Raw genomic sequence first — 24,071 nt, 5'->3', positions numbered from 1 at the left:
ATCTGTTGGGCCTATGTGTTAGCTCACACATCACTTGGGTATCCATGGTAACTACCACAACATGGTCATCTGCAGTTTACATCTAGCCCGTGGCATTGAATGGCATTTTAAAAGTGCTAAGGGTCCTGGTGCAATAATCCTCCCATGAGGATCAGCCTCAACGGCTTTGTAGATTGCACTCATGTCAGCAACTCCATATACATTTTTTTTTCTTCATGCTTCTTTCTTCATCCTTTTTTCTTTCTGTCATTCAGACTTTCATTCATTCGATCTCTCTCACTCACTTGCTTTAACTCATTTGTTCTCACTCACTCACTCACTCACTCAATCACTCACTCACTCATTCACTCTCACTCACTCTCACTCTCTCACTCACTCGCTCACTAAGTCAGTCTCTCTCTCTCTCTCTTTTTCTTTTTATATATATTTTTTTCCGTCTTCTTCTTCTTCTTCTTCTTCTTCTTCAGACCCTGTCATAGCACTAATGATTTTCCAATACCACCAGCAGATGGAGACACTCCATTGCAACATTGGTTGTGAGCAGCAGTTTCTAAAAACAAATGCCTCATGGCGGATTTCCCATCCATCAATGGATGGTAAATTTTGTTTTTATCATTCACTGACCACAGAAACCAATGCATGGTCAAGCAACAGCAATGACACACCCTTGTGTATAGGCATGAGACCCTCATGTCATTTAACAGGATTCAGCACCACCCACAAGACAGCTACCTGTCATGTCATGTCAAACCTGCACAGGTGTGCTAGATTATTATTATTTAGTTTTATTTTATTTTTTTACACCAATCAGTGTGCAAACATGGTCATTAAAACGCTAAATGAATAGACGTTCATAAACCAGTCAGTGCAACTCATCATTTTGGTCTCCAATTCTCAAACTCAAATTCTCACCCACGGAGGATTAAATGAGAATCTTTCTTGTTTAACACTGGAATGGGGTGGTGCACTGTTCACTACCCGAAGATACTGCCACATCGGGTCAATGCATAGGGCGACAGAAGCAAGCTTCCAAATCAGCTCCCTTTCTCAAAAATCCATTTAATTTATGGTCCCCAGATAGGGAACGTATGTATCAGTATGTGCTCACAAGTCACCCAAGTGCAAGTATTCACACAAAAAAAAACGTGCCTCAGGATGCGATCTGTCGCAAGATCCTTTCTTTTTTTACACTTGATCTAAGCCAAAAGGCCTAGAGGGGATAACCGGGAAAGGGGTGGACCCAACCATGTCCCCTTCATGAGCACTCACATTACTCATAGGAATGGAAGGAAGGCTGGCAGCCAACCAGCCTCCCATACACTTTCTGGGTGGGTGGCAGTCAGCCACCCATACATACATACAGCACAGGCTAAACCCACATCATCACTTAAAAAAAGGACAGGCGACCATTGCACTCTGATGGAGCATTTAGCAATGCAATCCATAGCCTGGCTTTTGCATGAACCCCCATCACTCCTCCTCTTGCATATAAGACAATATTTCAGATCTGCATATGAAAACAACACGCCTACCTTTGTTGCACATAGCTGCCTGCCTGTCTCTAGTTACCCCACTGGCTGTAGCTGCGTTCCTTCCGACATGGAATAACACCAACTGTAACGATAAACTGAAAATTAACAGTATAAACCTGCATCATTTTGGACTCTGGTATTTGCTGAATCCGGGTGACCTGACAATCGATGGTGGTGCCGCTGGTGATTCTGGCCTTCTTGGAATCTGTTGGGCCTATGTGTTAGCTCACACATCACTTGGGTATCCATGGTAACTACCACAACATGGTCATCTGCAGTTTACATCTAGCCCGTGGCATTGAATGGCATTTTAAAAGTGCTAAGGGTCCTGGTGCAATAATCCTCCCATGAGGATCAGCCTCAACGGCTTTGTAGATTGCACTCATGTCAGCAACTCCATATACATTTTTTTTTCTTCATGCTTCTTTCTTCATCCTTTTTTCTTTCTGTCATTCAGACTTTCATTCATTCGATCTCTCTCACTCACTTGCTTTAACTCATTTGTTCTCACTCACTCACTCACTCACTCAATCACTCACTCACTCATTCACTCTCACTCACTCTCACTCTCTCACTCACTCGCTCACTAAGTCAGTCTCTCTCTCTCTCTCTTTTTCTTTTTATATATATTTTTTTCCGTCTTCTTCTTCTTCTTCTTCTTCTTCTTCTTCTTCTTCAGACCCTGTCATAGCACTAATGCCTTTCCAATACCACCAGCAGATGGAGACACTCCATTGCAACATTGGTTGTGAGCAGCAGTTTCTAAAAACAAATGCCTCATGGCGGATTTCCCATCCATCAATGGATGGTAAATTTTGTTTTTATCATTCACTGACCACAGAAACCAATGCATGGTCAAGCAACAGCAATGACACACCCTTGTGTATAGGCATGAGACCCTCATGTCATTTAACAGGATTCAGCACCACCCACAAGACAGCTACCTGTCATGTCATGTCAAACCTGCACAGGTGTGCTAGATTATTATTATTTAGTTTTATTTTATTTTTTTACACCAATCAGTGTGCAAACATGGTCATTAAAACGCTAAATGAATAGACGTTCATAAACCAGTCAGTGCAACTCATCATTTTGGTCTCCAATTCTCAAACTCAAATTCTCACCCATGGAGGATTAAATGAGAATCTTTCTTGTTTAACACTGGAATGGGGTGGTGCACTGTTCACTACCCGAAGATACTGCCACATCGGGTCAATGCATAGGGCGACAGAAGCAAGCTTCCAAATCAGCTCCCTTTCTCAAAAATCCATTTAATTTATGGTCCCCAGATAGGGAACGTATGTATCAGTATGTGCTCACAAGTCACCCAAGTGCAAGTATTCACACAAAAAAAAAACGTGCCTCAGGATGCGATCTGTCGCAAGATCCTTTCTTTTTTTACACTTGATCTAAGCCAAAAGGCCTAGAGGGGATAACCGGGAAAGGGGTGGACCCAACCATGTCCCCTTCATGAGCACTCACATTACTCATAGGAATGGAAGGAAGGCTGGCAGCCAACCAGCCTCCCATACACTTTCTGGGTGGGTGGCAGTCAGCCACCCATACATACATACAGCACAGGCTAAACCCACATCATCACTTAAAAAAAGGACAGGCGACCATTGCACTCTGATGGAGCATTTAGCAATGCAATCCATAGCCTGGCTTTTGCATGAACCCCCATCACTCCTCCTCTTGCATATAAGACAATATTTCAGATCTGCATATGAAAACAACACGCCTACCTTTGTTGCACATAGCTGCCTGCCTGTCTCTAGTTACCCCACTGGCTGTAGCTGCGTCCCTTCCGACATGGAATAACACCAACTGTAACGATAAACTGAAAATTAACAGTATAAACCTGCATCATTTTGGACTCTGGTATTTGCTGAATCCGGGTGACCTGACAATCGATGGTGGTGCCGCTGGTGATTCTGGCCTTCTTGGAATCTGTTGGGCCTATGTGTTAGCTCACACATCACTTGGGTATCCATGGTAACTACCACAACATGGTCATCTGCAGTTTACATCTAGCCCGTGGCATTGAATGGCATTTTAAAAGTGCTAAGGGTCCTGGTGCAATAATCCTCCCATGAGGATCAGCCTCAACGGCTTTGTAGATTGCACTCATGTCAGCAACTCCATATACATTTTTTTTTCTTCATGCTTCTTTCTTCATCCTTTTTTCTTTCTGTCATTCAGACTTTCATTCATTCGATCTCTCTCACTCACTTGCTTTAACTCATTTGTTCTCACTCACTCACTCACTCACTCACTCAATCACTCACTCACTCATTCACTCTCACTCACTCTCACTCTCTCACTCACTCGCTCACTAAGTCAGTCTCTCTCTCTCTCTCTTTTTCTTTTTATATATATTTTTTTCCGTCTTCTTCTTCTTCTTCTTCTTCTTCTTCAGACCCTGTCATAGCACTAATGCCTTTCCAATACCACCAGCAGATGGAGACACTCCATTGCAACATTGGTTGTGAGCAGCAGTTTCTAAAAACAAATGCCTCATGGCGGATTTCCCATCCATCAATGGATGGTAAATTTTGTTTTTATCATTCACTGACCACAGAAACCAATGCATGGTCAAGCAACAGCAATGACACACCCTTGTGTATAGGCATGAGACCCTCATGTCATTTAACAGGATTCAGCACCACCCACAAGACAGCTACCTGTCATGTCATGTCAAACCTGCACAGGTGTGCTAGATTATTATTATTTAGTTTTATTTTATTTTTTTACACCAATCAGTGTGCAAACATGGTCATTAAAACGCTAAATGAATAGACGTTCATAAACCAGTCAGTGCAACTCATCATTTTGGTCTCCAATTCTCAAACTCAAATTCTCACCCACGGAGGATTAAATGAGAATCTTTCTTGTTTAACACTGGAATGGGGTGGTGCACTGTTCACTACCCGAAGATACTGCCACATCGGGTCAATGCATAGGGCGACAGAAGCAAGCTTCCAAATCAGCTCCCTTTCTCAAAAATCCATTTAATTTATGGTCCCCAGATAGGGAACGTATGTATCAGTATGTGCTCACAAGTCACCCAAGTGCAAGTATTCACACAAAAAAAAACGTGCCTCAGGATGCGATCTGTCGCAAGATCCTTTCTTTTTTTACACTTGATCTAAGCCAAAAGGCCTAGAGGGGATAACCGGGAAAGGGGTGGACCCAACCATGTCCCCTTCATGAGCACTCACATTACTCATAGGAATGGAAGGAAGGCTGGCAGCCAACCAGCCTCCCATACACTTTCTGGGTGGGTGGCAGTCAGCCACCCATACATACATACAGCACAGGCTAAACCCACATCATCACTTAAAAAAAGGACAGGCGACCATTGCACTCTGATGGAGCATTTAGCAATGCAATCCATAGCCTGGCTTTTGCATGAACCCCCATCACTCCTCCTCTTGCATATAAGACAATATTTCAGATCTGCATATGAAAACAACACGCCTACCTTTGTTGCACATAGCTGCCTGCCTGTCTCTAGTTACCCCACTGGCTGTAGCTGCGTCCCTTCCGACATGGAATAACACCAACTGTAACGATAAACTGAAAATTAACAGTATAAACCTGCATCATTTTGGACTCTGGTATTTGCTGAATCCGGGTGACCTGACAATCGATGGTGGTGCCGCTGGTGATTCTGTCCTTCTTGGAATCTGTTGGGCCTATGTGTTAGCTCACACATCACTTGGGTATCCATGGTAACTACCACAACATGGTCATCTGCAGTTTACATCTAGCCCGTGGCATTGAATGGCATTTTAAAAGTGCTAAGGGTCCTGGTGCAATAATCCTCCCATGAGGATCAGCCTCAACGGCTTTGTAGATTGCACTCATGTCAGCAACTCCATATACATTTTTTTTTCTTCATGCTTCTTTCTTCATCCTTTTTTCTTTCTGTCATTCAGACTTTCATTCATTCGATCTCTCTCACTCACTTGCTTTAACTCATTTGTTCTCACTCACTCACTCACTCACTCAATCACTCACTCACTCATTCACTCTCACTCACTCTCACTCTCTCACTCACTCGCTCACTAAGTCAGTCTCTCTCTCTCTCTCTCTTTTTCTTTTTATATATATTTTTTTCCGTCTTCTTCTTCTTCTTCTTCTTCTTCAGACCCTGTCATAGCACTAATGCCTTTCCAATACCACCAGCAGATGGAGACACTCCATTGCAACATTGGTTGTGAGCAGCAGTTTCTAAAAACAAATGCCTCATGGCGGATTTCCCATCCATCAATGGATGGTAAATTTTGTTTTTATCATTCACTGACCACAGAAACCAATGCATGGTCAAGCAACAGCAATGACACACCCTTGTGTATAGGCATGAGACCCTCATGTCATTTAACAGGATTCAGCACCACCCACAAGACAGCTACCTGTCATGTCATGTCAAACCTGCACAGGTGTGCTAGATTATTATTATTTAGTTTTATTTTATTTTTTTACACCAATCAGTGTGCAAACATGGTCATTAAAACGCTAAATGAATAGACGTTCATAAACCAGTCAGTGCAACTCATCATTTTGGTCTCCAATTCTCAAACTCAAATTCTCACCCACGGAGGATTAAATGAGAATCTTTCTTGTTTAACACTGGAATGGGGTGGTGCACTGTTCACTACCCGAAGATACTGCCACATCGGGTCAATGCATAGGGCGACAGAAGCAAGCTTCCAAATCAGCTCCCTTTCTCAAAAATCCATTTAATTTATGGTCCCCAGATAGGGAACGTATGTATCAGTATGTGCTCACAAGTCACCCAAGTGCAAGTATTCACACAAAAAAAAACGTGCCTCAGGATGCGATCTGTCGCAAGATCCTTTCTTTTTTTACACTTGATCTAAGCCAAAAGGCCTAGAGGGGATAACCGGGAAAGGGGTGGACCCAACCATGTCCCCTTCATGAGCACTCACATTACTCATAGGAATGGAAGGAAGGCTGGCAGCCAACCAGCCTCCCATACACTTTCTGGGTGGGTGGCAGTCAGCCACCCATACATACATACAGCACAGGCTAAACCCACATCATCACTTAAAAAAAGGACAGGCGACCATTGCACTCTGATGGAGCATTTAGCAATGCAATCCATAGCCTGGCTTTTGCATGAACCCCCATCACTCCTCCTCTTGCATATAAGACAATATTTCAGATCTGCATATGAAAACAACACGCCTACCTTTGTTGCACATAGCTGCCTGCCTGTCTCTAGTTACCCCACTGGCTGTAGCTGCGTCCCTTCCGACATGGAATAACACCAACTGTAACGATAAACTGAAAATTAACAGTATAAACCTGCATCATTTTGGACTCTGGTATTTGCTGAATCCGGGTGACCTGACAATCGATGGTGGTGCCGCTGGTGATTCTGGCCTTCTTGGAATCTGTTGGGCCTATGTGTTAGCTCACACATCACTTGGGTATCCATGGTAACTACCACAACATGGTCATCTGCAGTTTACATCTAGCCCGTGGCATTGAATGGCATTTTAAAAGTGCTAAGGGTCCTGGTGCAATAATCCTCCCATGAGGATCAGCCTCAACGGCTTTGTAGATTGCACTCATGTCAGCAACTCCATATACATTTTTTTTTCTTCATGCTTCTTTCTTCATCCTTTTTTCTTTCTGTCATTCAGACTTTCATTCATTCGATCTCTCTCACTCACTTGCTTTAACTCATTTGTTCTCACTCACTCACTCACTCACTCACTCAATCACTCACTCACTCATTCACTCTCACTCACTCTCACTCTCTCACTCACTCGCTCACTAAGTCAGTCTCTCTCTCTCTCTCTCTTTTTCTTTTTATATATATTTTTTTCCGTCTTCTTCTTCTTCTTCTTCTTCAGACCCTGTCATAGCACTAATGCCTTTCCAATACCACCAGCAGATGGAGACACTCCATTGCAACATTGGTTGTGAGCAGCAGTTTCTAAAAACAAATGCCTCATGGCGGATTTCCCATCCATCAATGGATGGTAAATTTTGTTTTTATCATTCACTGACCACAGAAACCAATGCATGGTCAAGCAACAGCAATGACACACCCTTGTGTATAGGCATGAGACCCTCATGTCATTTAACAGGATTCAGCACCACCCACAAGACAGCTACCTGTCATGTCATGTCAAACCTGCACAGGTGTGCTAGATTATTATTATTTAGTTTTATTTTATTTTTTTACACCAATCAGTGTGCAAACATGGTCATTAAAACGCTAAATGAATAGACGTTCATAAACCAGTCAGTGCAACTCATCATTTTGGTCTCCAATTCTCAAACTCAAATTCTCACCCACGGAGGATTAAATGAGAATCTTTCTTGTTTAACACTGGAATGGGGTGGTGCACTGTTCACTACCCGAAGATACTGCCACATCGGGTCAATGCATAGGGCGACAGAAGCAAGCTTCCAAATCAGCTCCCTTTCTCAAAAATCCATTTAATTTATGGTCCCCAGATAGGGAACGTATGTATCAGTATGTGCTCACAAGTCACCCAAGTGCAAGTATTCACACAAAAAAAAACGTGCCTCAGGATGCAATCTGTCGCAAGATCCTTTCTTTTTTTACACTTGATCTAAGCCAAAAGGCCTAGAGGGGATAACCGGGAAAGGGGTGGACCCAACCATGTCCCCTTCATGAGCACTCACATTACTCATAGGAATGGAAGGAAGGCTGGCAGCCAACCAGCCTCCCATACACTTTCTGGGTGGGTGGCAGTCAGCCACCCATACATACATACAGCACAGGCTAAACCCACATCATCACTTAAAAAAAGGACAGGCGACCATTGCACTCTGATGGAGCATTTAGCAATGCAATCCATAGCCTGGCTTTTGCATGAACCCCCATCACTCCTCCTCTTGCATATAAGACAATATTTCAGATCTGCATATGAAAACAACACGCCTACCTTTGTTGCACATAGCTGCCTGCCTGTCTCTAGTTACCCCACTGGCTGTAGCTGCGTCCCTTCCGACATGGAATAACACCAACTGTAACGATAAACTGAAAATTAACAGTATAAACCTGCATCATTTTGGACTCTGGTATTTGCTGAATCCGGGTGACCTGACAATCGATGGTGGTGCCGCTGGTGATTCTGGCCTTCTTGGAATCTGTTGGGCCTATGTGTTAGCTCACACATCACTTGGGTATCCATGGTAACTACCACAACATGGTCATCTGCAGTTTACATCTAGCCCGTGGCATTGAATGGCATTTTAAAAGTGCTAAGGGTCCTGGTGCAATAATCCTCCCATGAGGATCAGCCTCAACGGCTTTGTAGATTGCACTCATGTCAGCAACTCCATATACATTTTTTTTTCTTCATGCTTCTTTCTTCATCCTTTTTTCTTTCTGTCATTCAGACTTTCATTCATTCGATCTCTCTCACTCACTTGCTTTAACTCATTTGTTCTCACTCACTCACTCACTCACTCAATCACTCACTCACTCATTCACTCTCACTCACTCTCACTCTCTCACTCACTCGCTCACTAAGTCAGTCTCTCTCTCTCTCTCTCTTTTTCTTTTTATATATATTTTTTTCCGTCTTCTTCTTCTTCTTCTTCTTCTTCTTCTTCAGACCCTGTCATAGCACTAATGCCTTTCCAATACCACCAGCAGATGGAGACACTCCATTGCAACATTGGTTGTGAGCAGCAGTTTCTAAAAACAAATGCCTCATGGCGGATTTCCCATCCATCAATGGATGGTAAATTTTGTTTTTATCATTCACTGACCACAGAAACCAATGCATGGTCAAGCAACAGCAATGACACACCCTTGTGTATAGGCATGAGACCCTCATGTCATTTAACAGGATTCAGCACCACCCACAAGACAGCTACCTGTCATGTCATGTCAAACCTGCACAGGTGTGCTAGATTATTATTATTTAGTTTTATTTTATTTTTTTACACCAATCAGTGTGCAAACATGGTCATTAAAACGCTAAATGAATAGACGTTCATAAACCAGTCAGTGCAACTCATCATTTTGGTCTCCAATTCTCAAACTCAAATTCTCACCCACGGAGGATTAAATGAGAATCTTTCTTGTTTAACACTGGAATGGGGTGGTGCACTGTTCACTACCCGAAGATACTGCCACATCGGGTCAATGCATAGGGCGACAGAAGCAAGCTTCCAAATCAGCTCCCTTTCTCAAAAATCCATTTAATTTATGGTCCCCAGATAGGGAACGTATGTATCAGTATGTGCTCACAAGTCACCCAAGTGCAAGTATTCACACAAAAAAAAACGTGCCTCAGGATGCGATCTGTCGCAAGATCCTTTCTTTTTTTACACTTGATCTAAGCCAAAAGGCCTAGAGGGGATAACCGGGAAAGGGGTGGACCCAACCATGTCCCCTTCATGAGCACTCACATTACTCATAGGAATGGAAGGAAGGCTGGCAGCCAACCAGCCTCCCATACACTTTCTGGGTGGGTGGCAGTCAGCCACCCATACATACATACAGCACAGGCTAAACCCACATCATCACTTAAAAAAAGGACAGGCGACCATTGCACTCTGATGGAGCATTTAGCAATGCAATCCATAGCCTGGCTTTTGCATGAACCCCCATCACTCCTCCTCTTGCATATAAGACAATATTTCAGATCTGCATATGAAAACAACACGCCTACCTTTGTTGCACATAGCTGCCTGCCTGTCTCTAGTTACCCCACTGGCTGTAGCTGCGTCCCTTCCGACATGGAATAACACCAACTGTAACGATAAACTGAAAATTAACAGTATAAACCTGCATCATTTTGGACTCTGGTATTTGCTGAATCCGGGTGACCTGACAATCGATGGTGGTGCCGCTGGTGATTCTGGCCTTCTTGGAATCTGTTGGGCCTATGTGTTAGCTCACACATCACTTGGGTATCCATGGTAACTACCACAACATGGTCATCTGCAGTTTACATCTAGCCCGTGGCATTGAATGGCATTTTAAAAGTGCTAAGGGTCCTGGTGCAATAATCCTCCCATGAGGATCAGCCTCAACGGCTTTGTAGATTGCACTCATGTCAGCAACTCCATATACATTTTTTTTTCTTCATGCTTCTTTCTTCATCCTTTTTTCTTTCTGTCATTCAGACTTTCATTCATTCGATCTCTCTCACTCACTTGCTTTAACTCATTTGTTCTCACTCACTCACTCACTCAATCACTCACTCACTCATTCACTCTCACTCACTCTCACTCTCTCACTCACTCGCTCACTAAGTCAGTCTCTCTCTCTCTCTCTCTCTTTTTCTTTTTATATATATTTTTTTCCGTCTTCTTCTTCTTCTTCTTCTTCTTCTTCTTCTTCTTCAGACCCTGTCATAGCACTAATGCCTTTCCAATACCACCAGCAGATGGAGACACTCCATTGCAACATTGGTTGTGAGCAGCAGTTTCTAAAAACAAATGCCTCATGGCGGATTTCCCATCCATCAATGGATGGTAAATTTTGTTTTTATCATTCACTGACCACAGAAACCAATGCATGGTCAAGCAACAGCAATGACACACCCTTGTGTATAGGCATGAGACCCTCATGTCATTTAACAGGATTCAGCACCACCCACAAGACAGCTACCTGTCATGTCATGTCAAACCTGCACAGGTGTGCTAGATTATTATTATTTAGTTTTATTTTATTTTTTTACACCAATCAGTGTGCAAACATGGTCATTAAAACGCTAAATGAATAGACGTTCATAAACCAGTCAGTGCAACTCATCATTTTGGTCTCCAATTCTCAAACTCAAATTCTCACCCACGGAGGATTAAATGAGAATCTTTCTTGTTTAACACTGGAATGGGGTGGTGCACTGTTCACTACCCGAAGATACTGCCACATCGGGTCAATGCATAGGGCGACAGAAGCAAGCTTCCAAATCAGCTCCCTTTCTCAAAAATCCATTTAATTTATGGTCCCCAGATAGGGAACGTATGTATCAGTATGTGCTCACAAGTCACCCAAGTGCAAGTATTCACACAAAAAAAAACGTGCCTCAGGATGCGATCTGTCGCAAGATCCTTTCTTTTTTTACACTTGATCTAAGCCAAAAGGCCTAGAGGGGATAACCGGGAAAGGGGTGGACCCAACCATGTCCCCTTCATGAGCACTCACATTACTCATAGGAATGGAAGGAAGGCTGGCAGCCAACCAGCCTCCCATACACTTTCTGGGTGGGTGGCAGTCAGCCACCCATACATACATACAGCACAGGCTAAACCCACATCATCACTTAAAAAAAGGACAGGCGACCATTGCACTCTGATGGAGCATTTAGCAATGCAATCCATAGCCTGGCTTTTGCATGAACCCCCATCACTCCTCCTCTTGCATATAAGACAATATTTCAGATCTGCATATGAAAACAACACGCCTACCTTTGTTGCACATAGCTGCCTGCCTGTCTCTAGTTACCCCACTGGCTGTAGCTGCGTCCCTTCCGACATGGAATAACACCAACTGTAACGATAAACTGAAAATTAACAGTATAAACCTGCATCATTTTGGACTCTGGTATTTGCTGAATCCGGGTGACCTGACAATCGATGGTGGTGCCGCTGGTGATTCTGGCCTTCTTGGAATCTGTTGGGCCTATGTGTTAGCTCACACATCACTTGGGTATCCATGGTAACTACCACAACATGGTCATCTGCAGTTTACATCTAGCCCGTGGCATTGAATGGCATTTTAAAAGTGCTAAGGGTCCTGGTGCAATAATCCTCCCATGAGGATCAGCCTCAACGGCTTTGTAGATTGCACTCATGTCAGCAACTCCATATACATTTTTTTTTCTTCATGCTTCTTTCTTCATCCTTTTTTCTTTCTGTCATTCAGACTTTCATTCATTCGATCTCTCTCACTCACTTGCTTTAACTCATTTGTTCTCACTCACTCACTCACTCAATCACTCACTCACTCATTCACTCTCACTCACTCTCACTCTCTCACTCACTCGCTCACTAAGTCAGTCTCTCTCTCTCTCTCTCTTTTTCTTTTTATATATATTTTTTTCCGTCTTCTTCTTCTTCTTCTTCAGACCCTGTCATAGCACTAATGCCTTTCCAATACCACCAGCAGATGGAGACACTCCATTGCAACATTGGTTGTGAGCAGCAGTTTCTAAAAACAAATGCCTCATGGCGGATTTCCCATCCATCAATGGATGGTAAATTTTGTTTTTATCATTCACTGACCACAGAAACCAATGCATGGTCAAGCAACAGCAATGACACACCCTTGTGTATAGGCATGAGACCCTCATGTCATTTAACAGGATTCAGCACCACCCACAAGACAGCTACCTGTCATGTCATGTCAAACCTGCACAGGTGTGCTAGATTATTATTATTTAGTTTTATTTAATTTTTTTACACCAATCAGTGTGCAAACATGGTCATTAAAACGCAAAATGAATAGACGTTCATAAACCAGTCAGTGCAACTCATCATTTTGGTCTCCAATTCTCAAACTCAAATTCTCACCCACGGAGGATTAAATGAGAATCTTTCTTGTTTAACACTGGAATGGGGTGGTGCACTGTTCACTACCCGAAGATACTGCCACATCGGGTCAATGCATAGGGCGACAGAAGCAAGCTTCCAAATCAGCTCCCTTTCTCAAAAATCCATTTAATTTATGGTCCCCAGATAGGGAACGTATGTATCAGTATGTGCTCACAAGTCACCCAAGTGCAAGTATTCACACAAAAAAAAACGTGCCTCAGGATGCGATCTGTCGCAAGATCCTTTCTTTTTTTTACACTTGATCTAAGCCAAAAGGCCTAGAGGGGATAACCGGGAAAGGGGTGGACCCAACCATGTCCCCTTCATGAGCACTCACATTACTCATAGGAATGGAAGGAAGGCTGGCAGCCAACCAGCCTCCCATACACTTTCTGGGTGGGTGGCAGTCAGCCACCCATACATACATACAGCACAGGCTAAACCCACATCATCACTTAAAAAAAGGACAGGCGACCATTGCACTCTGATGGAGCATTTAGCAATGCAATCCATAGCCTGGCTTTTGCATGAACCCCCATCACTCCTCCTCTTGCATATAAGACAATATTTCAGATCTGCATATGAAAACAACACGCCTACCTTTGTTGCACATAGCTGCCTGCCTGTCTCTAGTTACCCCACTGGCTGTAGCTGCGTCCCTTCCGACATGGAATAACACCAACTGTAACGATAAACTGAAAATTAACAGTATAAACCTGCATCATTTTGGACTCTGGTATTTGCTGAATCCGGGTGACCTGACAATCGATGGTGGTGCCGCTGGTGATTCTGGCCTTCTTGGAATCTGTTGGGCCTATGTGTTAGCTCACACATCACTTGGGTATCCATGGTAACTACCACAACATGGTCATCTGCAGTTTACATCTAGCCCGTGGCATTGAATGGCATTTTAAAAGTGCTAAGGGTCCTGGTGCAATAATCCTCCCATGAGGATCAGCCTCAACGGCTTTGTAGATTGCACTCATGTCAGCAACTCCATATACATTTTTTTTTCTTCATGCTTCTTTCTTCATCCTTTTTTCTTTCTGTCATTCAGACTTTCATTCATTCGATCTCTCTCACTCACTTGCTTTAACTCATTTGTTCTCACTCACTCACTCACTCACTCAATCACTCACTCACTCATTCACTCTCACTCACTCTCACTCTCTCACTCACTCGCTCACTAAGTCAGTCTCTCTCTCTCTCTCTTTTTCTTTTTATATATATTTTTTTCCGTCTTCTTCTTCTTCTTCTTCTTCTTCTTCAGACCCTGTCATAGCACTAATGCCTTTCCAATACCACCAGCAGATGGAGACACTCCATTGCAACATTGGTTGTGAGCAGCAGTTTCTAAAAACAAATGCCTCATGGCGGATTTCCCATCCATCAATGGATGGTAAATTTTGTTTTTATCATTCACTGACCACAGAAACCAATGCATGGTCAAGCAACAGCAATGACACACCCTTGTGTATAGGCATGAGACCCTCATGTCATTTAACAGGATTCAGCACCACCCACAAGACAGCTACCTGTCATGTCATGTCAAACCTGCACAGGTGTGCTAGATTATTATTATTTAGTTTTATTTAATTTTTTTACACCAATCAGTGTGCAAACATGGTCATTAAAACGCTAAATGAATAGACGTTCATAAACCAGTCAGTGCAACTCATCATTTTGGTCTCCAATTCTCAAACTCAAATTCTCACCCACGGAGGATTAAATGAGAATCTTTCTTGTTTAACACTGGAATGGGGTGGTGCACTGTTCACTACCCGAAGATACTGCCACATCGGGTCAATGCATAGGGCGACAGAAGCAAGCTTCCAAATCAGCTCCCTTTCTCAAAAATCCATTTAATTTATGGTCCCCAGATAGGGAACGTATGTATCAGTATGTGCTCACAAGTCACCCAAGTGCAAGTATTCACACAAAAAAAAACGTGCCTCAGGATGCGATCTGTCGCAAGATCCTTTCTTTTTTTACACTTGATCTAAGCCAAAAGGCCTAGAGGGGATAACCGGGAAAGGGGTGGACCCAACCATGTCCCCTTCATGAGCACTCACATTACTCATAGGAATGGAAGGAAGGCTGGCAGCCAACCAGCCTCCCATACACTTTCTGGGTGGGTGGCAGTCAGCCACCCATACATACATACAGCACAGGCTAAACCCACATCATCACTTAAAAAAAGGACAGGCGACCATTGCACTCTGATGGAGCATTTAGCAATGCAATCCATAGCCTGGCTTTTGCATGAACCCCCATCACTCCTCCTCTTGCATATAAGACAATATTTCAGATCTGCATATGAAAACAACACGCCTACCTTTGTTGCACATAGCTGCCTGCCTGTCTCTAGTTACCCCACTGGCTGTAGCTGCGTCCCTTCCGACATGGAATAACACCAACTGTAACGATAAACTGAAAATTAACAGTATAAACCTGCATCATTTTGGACTCTGGTATTTGCTGAATCCGGGTGACCTGACAATCGATGGTGGTGCCGCTGGTGATTCTGGCCTTCTTGGAATCTGTTGGGCCTATGTGTTAGCTCACACATCACTTGGGTATCCATGGTAACTACCACAACATGGTCATCTGCAGTTTACATCTAGCCCGTGGCATTGAATGGCATTTTAAAAGTGCTAAGGGTCCTGGTGCAATAATCCTCCCATGAGGATCAGCCTCAACGGCTTTGTAGATTGCACTCATGTCAGCAACTCCATATACATTTTTTTTTCTTCATGCTTCTTTCTTCATCCTTTTTTCTTTCTGTCATTCAGACTTTCATTCATTCGATCTCTCTCACTCACTTGCTTTAACTCATTTGTTCTCACTCACTCACTCACTCAATCACTCACTCACTCATTCACTCTCACTCACTCTCACTCTCTCACTCACTCGCTCACTAAGTCAGTCTCTCTCTCTCTCTCTCTTTTTCTTTTTATATATATTTTTTTCCGTCTTCTTCTTCTTCTTCTTCTTCTTCTTCAGACCCTGTCATAGCACTAATGCCTTTCCAATACCACCAGCAGATGGAGACACTCCATTGCAACATTGGTTGTGAGCAGCAGTTTCTAAAAACAAATGCCTCATGGCGGATTTCCCATCCATCAATGGATGGTAAATTTTGTTTTTATCATTCACTGACCACAGAAACCAATGCATGGTCAAGCAACAGCAATGACACACCCTTGTGTATAGGCATGAGACCCTCATGTCATTTAACAGGATTCAGCACCACCCACAAGACAGCTACCTGTCATGTCATGTCAAACCTGCACAGGTGTGCTAGATTATTATTATTTAGTTTTATTTAATTTTTTTACACCAATCAGTGTGCAAACATGGTCATTAAAACGCTAAATGAATAGACGTTCATAAACCAGTCAGTGCAACTCATCATTTTGGTCTCCAATTCTCAAACTCAAATTCTCACCCACGGAGGATTAAATGAGAATCTTTCTTGTTTAACACTGGAATGGGGTGGTGCACTGTTCACTACCCGAAGATACTGCCACATCGGGTCAATGCATAGGGCGACAGAAGCAAGCTTCCAAATCAGCTCCCTTTCTCAAAAATCCATTTAATTTATGGTCCCCAGATAGGGAACGTATGTATCAGTATGTGCTCACAAGTCACCCAAGTGCAAGTATTCACACAAAAAAAAACGTGCCTCAGGATGCGATCTGTCGCAAGATCCTTTCTTTTTTTACACTTGATCTAAGCCAAAAGGCCTAGAGGGGATAACCGGGAAAGGGGTGGACCCAACCATGTCCCCTTCATGAGCACTCACATTACTCATAGGAATGGAAGGAAGGCTGGCAGCCAACCAGCCTCCCATACACTTTCTGGGTGGGTGGCAGTCAGCCACCCATACATACATACAGCACAGGCTAAACCCACATCATCACTTAAAAAAAGGACAGGCGACCATTGCACTCTGATGGAGCATTTAGCAATGCAATCCATAGCCTGGCTTTTGCATGAACCCCCATCACTCCTCCTCTTGCATATAAGACAATATTTCAGATCTGCATATGAAAACAACACGCCTACCTTTGTTGCACATAGCTGCCTGCCTGTCTCTAGTTACCCCACTGGCTGTAGCTGCGTCCCTTCCGACATGGAATAACACCAACTGTAACGATAAACTTAAAATTAACAGTATAAACCTGCATCATTTTGGACTCTGGTATTTGCTGAATCCGGGTGACCTGACAATCGATGGTGGTGCCGCTGGTGATTCTGGCCTTCTTGGAATCTGTTGGGCCTATGTGTTAGCTCACACATCACTTGGGTATCCATGGTAACTACCACAACATGGTCATCTGCAGTTTACATCTAGCCCGTGGCATTGAATGGCATTTTAAAAGTGCTAAGGGTCCTGGTGCAATAATCCTCCCATGAGGATCAGCCTCAACGGCTTTGTAGATTGCACTCATGTCAGCAACTCCATATACATTTTTTTTTCTTCATGCTTCTTTCTTCATCCTTTTTTCTTTCTGTCATTCAGACTTTCATTCATTCGATCTCTCTCACTCACTTGCTTTAACTCATTTGTTCTCACTCACTCACTCACTCACTCAATCACTCACTCACTCATTCACTCTCACTCACTCTCACTCTCTCACTCACTCGCTCACTAAGTCAGTCTCTCTCTCTCTCTCTCTTTTTCTTTTTATATATATTTTTTTCCGTCTTCTTCTTCTTCTTCTTCTTCTTCTTCTTCTTCTTCTTCAGACCCTGTCATAGCACTAATGCCTTTCCAATACCACCAGCAGATGGAGACACTCCATTGCAACATTGGTTGTGAGCAGCAGTTTCTAAAAACAAATGCCTCATGGCGGATTTCCCATCCATCAATGGATGGTAAATTTTGTTTTTATCATTCACTGACCACAGAAACCAATGCATGGTCAAGCAACAGCAATGACACACCCTTGTGTATAGGCATGAGACCCTCATGTCATTTAACAGGATTCAGCACCACCCACAAGACAGCTACCTGTCATGTCATGTCAAACCTGCACAGGTGTGCTAGATTATTATTATTTAGTTTTATTTAATTTTTTTACACCAATCAGTGTGCAAACATGGTCATTAAAACGCTAAATGAATAGACGTTCATAAACCAGTCAGTGCAACTCATCATTTTGGTCTCCAATTCTCAAACTCAAATTCTCACCCACGGAGGATTAAATGAGAATCTTTCTTGTTTAACACTGGAATGGGGTGGTGCACTGTTCACTACCCGAAGATACTGCCACATCGGGTCAATGCATAGGGCGACAGAAGCAAGCTTCCAAATCAGCTCCCTTTCTCAAAAATCCATTTAATTTATGGTCCCCAGATAGGGAACGTATGTATCAGTATGTGCTCACAAGTCACCCAAGTGCAAGTATTCACACAAAAAAAAACGTGCCTCAGGATGCGATCTGTCGCAAGATCCTTTCTTTTTTTACACTTGATCTAAGCCAAAAGGCCTAGAGGGGATAACCGGGAAAGGGGTGGACCCAACCATGTCCCCTTCATGAGCACTCACATTACTCATAGGAATGGAAGGAAGGCTGGCAGCCAACCAGCCTCCCATACACTTTCTGGGTGGGTGGCAGTCAGCCACCCATACATACATACAGCACAGGCTAAACCCACATCATCACTTAAAAAAAGGACAGGCGACCATTGCACTCTGATGGAGCATTTAGCAATGCAATCCATAGCCTGGCTTTTGCATGAACCCCCATCACTCCTCCTCTTGCATATAAGACAATATTTCAGATCTGCATATGAAAACAACACGCCTACCTTTGTTGCACATAGCTGCCTGCCTGTCTCTAGTTACCCCACTGGCTGTAGCTGCGTCCCTTCCGACATGGAATAACACCAACTGTAACGATAAACTGAAAATTAACAGTATAAACCTGCATCATTTTGGACTCTGGTATTTGCTGAATCCGGGTGACCTGACAATCGATGGTGGTGCCGCTGGTGATTCTGGCCTTCTTGGAATCTGTTGGGCCTATGTGTTAGCTCACACATCACTTGGGTATCCATGGTAACTACCACAACATGGTCATCTGCAGTTTACATCTAGCCCGTGGCATTGAATGGCATTTTAAAAGTGCTAAGGGTCCTGGTGCAATAATCCTCCCATGAGGATCAGCCTCAACGGCTTTGTAGATTGCACTCATGTCAGCAACTCCATATACATTTTTTTTTCTTCATGCTTCTTTCTTCATCCTTTTTTCTTTCTGTCAATCAGACTTTCATTCATTCGATCTCTCTCACTCACTTGCTTTAACTCATTTGTTCTCACTCACTCACTCACTCACTCAATCACTCACTCACTCATTCACTCTCACTCACTCTCACTCTCTCACTCACTCGCTCACTAAGTCAGTCTCTCTCTCTCTCTCTCTTTTTCTTTTTATATATATTTTTTTCCGTCTTCTTCTTCTTCTTCTTCTTCTTCTTCTTCAGACCCTGTCATAGCACTAATGCCTTTCCAATACCACCAGCAGATGGAGACACTCCATTGCAACATTGGTTGTGAGCAGCAGTTTCTAAAAACAAATGCCTCATGGCGGATTTCCCATCCATCAATGGATGGTAAATTTTGTTTTTATCATTCACTGACCACAGAAACCAATGCATGGTCAAGCAACAGCAATGACACACCCTTGTGTATAGGCATGAGACCCTCATGTCATTTAACAGGATTCAGCACCACCCACAAGACAGCTACCTGTCATGTCATGTCAAACCTGCACAGGTGTGCTAGATTATTATTATTTAGTTTTATTTTATTTTTTTACACCAATCAGTGTGCAAACATGGTCATTAAAACGCTAAATGAATAGACGTTCATAAACCAGTCAGTGCAACTCATCATTTTGGTCTCCAATTCTCAAACTCAAATTCTCACCCACGGAGGATTAAATGAGAATCTTTCTTGTTTAACACTGGAATGGGGTGGTGCACTGTTCACTACCCGAAGATACTGCCACATCGGGTCAATGCATAGGGCGACAGAAGCAAGCTTCCAAATCAGCTCCCTTTCTCAAAAATCCATTTAATTTATGGTCCCCAGATAGGGAACGTATGTATCAGTATGTGCTCACAAGTCACCCAAGTGCAAGTATTCACACAAAAAAAAACGTGCCTCAGGATGCGATCTGTCGCAAGATCCTTTCTTTTTTTACACTTGATCTAAGCCAAAAGGCCTAGAGGGGATAACCGGGAAAGGGGTGGACCCAACCATGTCCCCTTCATGAGCACTCACATTACTCATAGGAATGGAAGGAAGGCTGGCAGCCAACCAGCCTCCCATACACTTTCTGGGTGGGTGGCAGTCAGCCACCCATACATACATACAGCACAGGCTAAACCCACATCATCACTTAAAAAAAAGACAGGCGACCATTGCACTCTGATGGAGCATTTAGCAATGCAATCCATAGCCTGGCTTTTGCATGAACCCCCATCACTCCTCCTCTTGCATATAAGACAATATTTCAGATCTGCATATGAAAACAACACGCCTACCTTTGTTGCACATAGCTGCCTGCCTGTCTCTAGTTACCCCACTGGCTGTAGCTGCGTCCCTTCCGACATGGAATAACACCAACTGTAACGATAAACTGAAAATTAACAGTATAAACCTGCATCATTTTGGACTCTGGTATTTGCTGAATCCGGGTGACCTGACAATCGATGGTGGTGCCGCTGGTGATTCTGGCCTTCTTGGAATCTGTTGGGCCTATGTGTTAGCTCACACATCACTTGGGTATCCATGGTAACTACCACAACATGGTCATCTGCAGTTTACATCTAGCCCGTGGCATTGAATGGCATTTTAAAAGTGCTAAGGGTCCTGGTGCAATAATCCTCCCATGAGGATCAGCCTCAACGGCTTTGTAGATTGCACTCATGTCAGCAACTCCATATACATTTTTTTTTCTTCATGCTTCTTTCTTCATCCTTTTTTCTTTCTGTCATTCAGACTTTCATTCATTCGATCTCTCTCACTCACTTGCTTTAACTCATTTGTTCTCACTCACTCACTCACTCACTCAATCACTCACTCACTCATTCACTCTCACTCACTCTCACTCTCTCACTCACTCGCTCACTAAGTCAGTCTCTCTCTCTCTCTCTCTTTTTCTTTTTATATATATTTTTTTCCGTCTTCTTCTTCTTCTTCTTCTTCTTCTTCAGACCCTGTCATAGCACTAATGCCTTTCCAATACCACCAGCAGATGGAGACACTCCATTGCAACATTGGTTGTGAGCAGCAGTTTCTAAAAACAAATGCCTCATGGCGGATTTCCCATCCATCAATGGATGGTAAATTTTGTTTTTATCATTCACTGACCACAGAAACCAATGCATGGTCAAGCAACAGCAATGACACACCCTTGTGTATAGGCATGAGACCCTCATGTCATTTAACAGGATTCAGCACCACCCACAAGACAGCTACCTGTCATGTCATGTCAAACCTGCACAGGTGTGCTAGATTATTATTATTTAGTTTTATTTAATTTTTTTACACCAATCAGTGTGCAAACATGGTCATTAAAACGCTAAATGAATAGACGTTCATAAACCAGTCAGTGCAACTCATCATTTTGGTCTCCAATTCTCAAACTCAAATTCTCACCCACGGAGGATTAAATGAGAATCTTTCTTGTTTAACACTGGAATGGGGTGGTGCACTGTTCACTACCCGAAGATACTGCCACATCGGGTCAATGCATAGGGCGACAGAAGCAAGCTTCCAAATCAGCTCCCTTTCTCAAAAATCCATTTAATTTATGGTCCCCAGATAGGGAACGTATGTATCAGTATGTGCTCACAAGTCACCCAAGTGCAAGTATTCACACAAAAAAAAACGTGCCTCAGGATGCGATCTGTCGCAAGATCCTTTCTTTTTTTACACTTGATCTAAGCCAAAAGGCCTAGAGGGGATAACCGGGAAAGGGGTGGACCCAACCATGTCCCCTTCATGAGCACTCACATTACTCATAGGAATGGAAGGAAGGCTGGCAGCCAACCAGCCTCCCATACACTTTCTGGGTGGGTGGCAGTCAGCCACCCATACATACATACAGCACAGGCTAAACCCACATCATCACTTAAAAAAAGGACAGGCGACCATTGCACTCTGATGGAGCATTTAGCAATGCAATCCATAGCCTGGCTTTTGCATGAACCCCCATCACTCCTCCTCTTGCATATAAGACAATATTTCAGATCTGCATATGAAAACAACACGCCTACCTTTGTTGCACATAGCTGCCTGCCTGTCTCTAGTTACCCCACTGGCTGTAGCTGCGTCCCTTCCGACATGGAATAACACCAACTGTAACGATAAACTGAAAATTAACAGTATAAACCTGCATCATTTTGGACTCTGGTATTTGCTGAATCCGGGTGACCTGACAATCGATGGTGGTGCCGCTGGTGATTCTGGCCTTCTTGGAATCTGTTGGGCCTATGTGTTAGCTCACACATCACTTGGGTATCCATGGTAACTACCACAACATGGTCATCTGCAGTTTACATCTAGCCCGTGGCATTGAATGGCATTTTAAAAGTGCTAAGGGTCCTGGTGCAATAATCCTCCCATGAGGATCAGCCTCAACGGCTTTGTAGATTGCACTCATGTCAGCAACTCCATATACATTTTTTTTTCTTCATGCTTCTTTCTTCATCCTTTTTTCTTTCTGTCATTCAGACTTTCATTCATTCGATCTCTCTCACTCACTTGCTTTAACTCATTTGTTCTCACTCACTCACTCACTCACTCAATCACTCACTCACTCATTCACTCTCACTCACTCTCACTCTCTCACTCACTCGCTCACTAAGTCAGTCTCTCTCTCTCTCTCTCTTTTTCTTTTTATATATATTTTTTTCCGTCTTCTTCTTCTTCTTCTTCTTCTTCTTCTTCAGACCCTGTCATAGCACTAATGCCTTTCCAATACCACCAGCAGATGGAGACACTCCATTGCAACATTGGTTGTGAGCAGCAGTTTCTAAAAACAAATGCCTCATGGCGGATTTCCCATCCATCAATGGATGGTAAATTTTGTTTTTATCATTCACTGACCACAGAAACCAATGCATGGTCAAGCAACAGCAATGACACACCCTTGTGTATAGGCATGAGACCCTCATGTCATTTAACAGGATTCAGCACCACCCACAAGACAGCTACCTGTCATGTCATGTCAAACCTGCACAGGTGTGCTAGATTATTATTATTTAGTTTTATTTTATTTTTTTACACCAATCAGTGTGCAAACATGGTCATTAAAACGCTAAATGAATAGACGTTCATAAACCAGTCAGTGCAACTCATCATTTTGGTCTCCAATTCTCAAACTCAAATTCTCACCCACGGAGGATTAAATGAGAATCTTTCTTGTTTAACACTGGAATGGGGTGGTGCACTGTTCACTACCCGAAGATACTGCCACATCGGGTCAATGCATAGGGCGACAGAAGCAAGCTTCCAAATCAGCTCCCTTTCTCAAAAATCCATTTAATTTATGGTCCCCAGATAGGGAACGTATGTATCAGTATGTGCTCACAAGTCACCCAAGTGCAAGTATTCACACAAAAAAAAACGTGCCTCAGGATGCGATCTGTCGCAAGATCCTTTCTTTTTTTACACTTGATCTAAGCCAAAAGGCCTAGAGGGGATAACCGGGAAAGGGGTGGACCCAACCATGTCCCCTTCATGAGCACTCACATTACTCATAGGAATGGAAGGAAGGCTGGCAGCCAACCAGCCTCCCATACACTTTCTGGGTGGGTGGCAGTCAGCCACCCATACATACATACAGCACAGGCTAAACCCACATCATCACTTAAAAAAAGGACAGGCGACCATTGCACTCTGATGGAGCATTTAGCAATGCAATCCATAGCCTGGCTTTTGCATGAACCCCCATCACT

The 24,071-nt window shown here is 43.3% G+C and overlaps 14 pseudogenes; all 14 read right to left on the bottom strand.

Moving 5' to 3' along the window:
• Nucleotides 1–957: 957 nt before the first annotated feature.
• On the bottom strand, nt 958–1,221 carry LOC130328123 (U2 spliceosomal RNA; annotated as a pseudogene).
• Nucleotides 1,222–2,701: 1,480 nt separating this feature from the next.
• LOC130328074 (U2 spliceosomal RNA) lies at nt 2,702–2,966 on the bottom strand (annotated as a pseudogene).
• A 1,475-nt stretch (nt 2,967–4,441) lies between these two features.
• Nucleotides 4,442–4,705, bottom strand: LOC130328122 (U2 spliceosomal RNA; annotated as a pseudogene).
• Nucleotides 4,706–6,175: 1,470 nt separating this feature from the next.
• Nucleotides 6,176–6,439, bottom strand: LOC130328121 (U2 spliceosomal RNA; annotated as a pseudogene).
• A 1,471-nt stretch (nt 6,440–7,910) lies between these two features.
• On the bottom strand, nt 7,911–8,174 carry LOC130327960 (U2 spliceosomal RNA; annotated as a pseudogene).
• A 1,476-nt stretch (nt 8,175–9,650) lies between these two features.
• On the bottom strand, nt 9,651–9,914 carry LOC130328120 (U2 spliceosomal RNA; annotated as a pseudogene).
• Nucleotides 9,915–11,394: 1,480 nt separating this feature from the next.
• Nucleotides 11,395–11,658, bottom strand: LOC130328119 (U2 spliceosomal RNA; annotated as a pseudogene).
• Nucleotides 11,659–13,118: 1,460 nt separating this feature from the next.
• On the bottom strand, nt 13,119–13,383 carry LOC130328085 (U2 spliceosomal RNA; annotated as a pseudogene).
• A 1,471-nt stretch (nt 13,384–14,854) lies between these two features.
• On the bottom strand, nt 14,855–15,118 carry LOC130328118 (U2 spliceosomal RNA; annotated as a pseudogene).
• Nucleotides 15,119–16,587: 1,469 nt separating this feature from the next.
• Nucleotides 16,588–16,851, bottom strand: LOC130328117 (U2 spliceosomal RNA; annotated as a pseudogene).
• Nucleotides 16,852–18,336: 1,485 nt separating this feature from the next.
• Nucleotides 18,337–18,600, bottom strand: LOC130328114 (U2 spliceosomal RNA; annotated as a pseudogene).
• Nucleotides 18,601–20,076: 1,476 nt separating this feature from the next.
• On the bottom strand, nt 20,077–20,340 carry LOC130328113 (U2 spliceosomal RNA; annotated as a pseudogene).
• Nucleotides 20,341–21,813: 1,473 nt separating this feature from the next.
• LOC130328112 (U2 spliceosomal RNA) lies at nt 21,814–22,077 on the bottom strand (annotated as a pseudogene).
• Nucleotides 22,078–23,553: 1,476 nt separating this feature from the next.
• On the bottom strand, nt 23,554–23,817 carry LOC130328111 (U2 spliceosomal RNA; annotated as a pseudogene).
• Nucleotides 23,818–24,071: the final 254 nt, after the last annotated feature.

This window comes from Hyla sarda, unplaced genomic scaffold, assembly GCF_029499605.1.
Source record: "Hyla sarda isolate aHylSar1 unplaced genomic scaffold, aHylSar1.hap1 scaffold_304, whole genome shotgun sequence".
NCBI classification, from domain to species: Eukaryota; Metazoa; Chordata; class Amphibia; order Anura; family Hylidae; genus Hyla; species Hyla sarda.
The sequence above is the reverse complement of the archived record's forward strand: the minus strand, read 5'-3'. Positions and strand labels throughout refer to the sequence as shown.